Below are 3,075 nucleotides of genomic sequence, written 5' to 3' on the forward strand. Positions count from 1 at the left end.
TTTTTTCATAGTTTCTTTTATGAAATTTCTGTATTGTGTATCCAAGAAGTGACTTCAAGAAAAAATTTGTTACTTACTTACTTACAATTTTTTTCAGTTTCTTAAATGAAGTTTCTGCATTGTGTATCCAGGAGGTGACTTCAGGAAAGAGTTTGTAACTTGCTTATCATTTTTTTCATAATTTCCTAAATGAATTTTCTGCATTGTGTATCCAAGAGGTAACTTCAAGAAAGAGTTTGTTACTTACTTAGAATTTTGTAATAATTTCTTGAACGAAATGCTTTTTTGTTTATCCAGCAGGTGAATTCAAGAAAGAACCATGAAATACTAAAGTTAACTTCTCAAATAATAAACTCCAGGAAACAAACACCCATGAAAATCTAAAAAACCTAGGTCTGAAAACCCTAAACTGCTAATTAACTATTCTAATTCATGATTTCAGGCACGTAAAACCACAAAATACTAAAGTTAACTTCTCAAATAATAAACCCCAGGAGTCAAACACACACGAAATTCTAAAAAACCTAGGTCTGAAAACCCTAAACAGGTAATTAAATATTCTAATTCATGATTTCAGGCACATAAAACCATAAAATACTAAAGTTAACTTCTCAAATAATAACACAAAAACTTCGTTTTTATTGAGCACTAATTAAAGAAAAACCACACGGAATCAAGCAACTGAGTCTCTCAAACCCCTTAAATCTATTTTAAAAGATACAAAAACTACTTATTCAACACAAAAAATTCGTTTTTAATGAGCAGTAAGTAAAGAAAAACCACACTGAATCAGGCAACAGAGTCTCTCAAACCCCTTAAAGCTCTTTTAAAAGATAAAAAAACTACTTATTTAACACAAAAATTTCGTTTTTAATGGGTACCAAGAAAAGAAAAACCACACGGAATCAGACAACCGAGTCTCTCAAACCCCGTAAAGCTCTTTTAAAAGATACAAGAACTACTTGTTTAACACAAAAATTTCGTTTTTAATGAGCACTAAGTAAAGAAAAACCAAACGGAATCAGGCAACAGAGTGTCTCAAACCCCGTAAAGCTCTTTTAAAAGATACAAGAACTACTTATTTAACACAAAATTGTGTTTTTAATGGGCACTAAGTAAAGAAAAACCACACGGAATCACGCAACTGAGTCTCTCAAACCCCTTAAAGCTATTTTAAAAGATACAAAAACTACTTATTTAACACAAAAACTTCGTTTTTAATGAGCACTAAGTAAAGAAAAACCACACGTAATCAGGCAACTGAGTCTCTCAAACCCCTTAAAGCTCTTTTAAAAGATACAAAAAACTACTTATTTAACACAAAAATTTCGTTTTTAATGGGCACCAAGTAAAGAAAAACCACAAGGAATCAGGCAACCGAGTCTCTCAAACCCCGTAAAGCTCTTTTAAAAGATACAAGAACTACTTATTTAACACAAAAATTTCGTTTTTAATGAGTACTAAGTAAAGAAAAACCAAACGGAATCAGGCAACAGAGTGTCTCAAACCCCGTAAAGCTCTTTTAAAAGATACAAGAACTACTTATTTAACACAAAAATTGTGTTTTTAATGGGCACCAAGTAAAGAAAAACCACACGGAATCAGGCAATCGAGTCTCTCAAACCCCGTAAAGCTCTTTTAAAAGATATAAGAACTACTTATTTAACACAAGAATTTTGTTTTAATGGGTACCAAGTAAAGAAAAACCATACGGAAAAGCCCTTATAATAGCATAGGAAGGAACATAAGGTCCTGGAATAGCATTGGAAATTCCTATACACGCAAGCAAATAACATGGGAATTCCTGTACACGCAAGCAAATAACTTGGGAATTCCTATACATGCAAGCAAATAACATGGGAATTCCTATACAAGCAAGCAAAGAACCTTGGAATTCCTATACAAGCAAGCAAATAACATGGTAATTCCTATACACGCAAGCAAATAACATGGGAATTCCTATACACGCAAGCAAATAACATGGGAATTCCTATACACGCAAGCAAATAACATGGGAATTCCTATACATGCAAGCAAATAACATGGGAATTCCTATACACGCAAGCAAATAACATGGGAATTCCTATACATGCAAGCAAATAACAAGGGAATTCCTATACACGCAAAAAACTACTTATTTAAAACAAAAATTTCGTTTTTAATGAGCACTAAGTAAAGAAAAACCACAAGGAATCAGGCAACAGAGTCTCTCAAACCCCTTAAAGCTCTTTTAACAGATACAAAAACTACTTATTTAAAACAAAACTTAGTTTTTAATGAGCACTAAGTAAAGAAAAACCACACGGAATCAGGCAATCGAGTCTCTCAAACCCTGAAAAGCTCTTTTAAAAGATATAAGAACTAATTATTTAACACACAAATTTAGTTTTTAATGGGTACCAAGTAAAGAAAAACCACACGGAAAACCCCTTATAATAGCATAGGAAGGAACATAAGGTCCTGGAATAGCATTGGGAATTCCTATACACGCAAGCAAATAACATGGGAATTCCTATACACGCAAGCAAATAACGTTGGAATTCCTATACATGCAAGCAAATAACATGGGAATTCCTATACACGCAAGCAAATAACATGGGAATTCCTATACAAGCGAGCAAATAACATGGGAATTCCTATACACGCAAGCAAATAACATGGGAATTCCTATACACGCAAGCAAATAACATGGGAATTCCTTTAAACCCAACAAAATAACGTGTGAATTACTATACATGCTAGCAAATAACAAGGTAATTCATATACATGCAAGCAAATAACCTGGGAATTCCTATACATGCAAGCAAATAACATGGGAATTCCTATACACGCAAAAAAATACTTATTTAAAACAAAAACTTCGTTTTTAATGAGCACTAAGTAAAGAAAAACCACACGGAATCAGGCAACAGAGTCTCTCAAACCCCTTAAAGCTCTTTTAAAAGATACAAAAACTACTTATTTAAAACAAAACTTCGTTTTTAATGAGCACTAAGTAAAGAAAAACCACACTGAATCAGGCAACTGAGTCTCTCAAACCCCTTAAAGCTCTTTTAAAAGATACAAAAACTACTT

The sequence above is a fragment of the Artemia sp. Qi Xiang Cuo genome, chromosome 17, assembly GCF_049724085.1.
Source record: "Artemia sp. Qi Xiang Cuo chromosome 17, ASM4972408v1, whole genome shotgun sequence".
NCBI lineage: Eukaryota > Metazoa > Arthropoda > Branchiopoda > Anostraca > Artemiidae > Artemia > Artemia sp. Qi Xiang Cuo.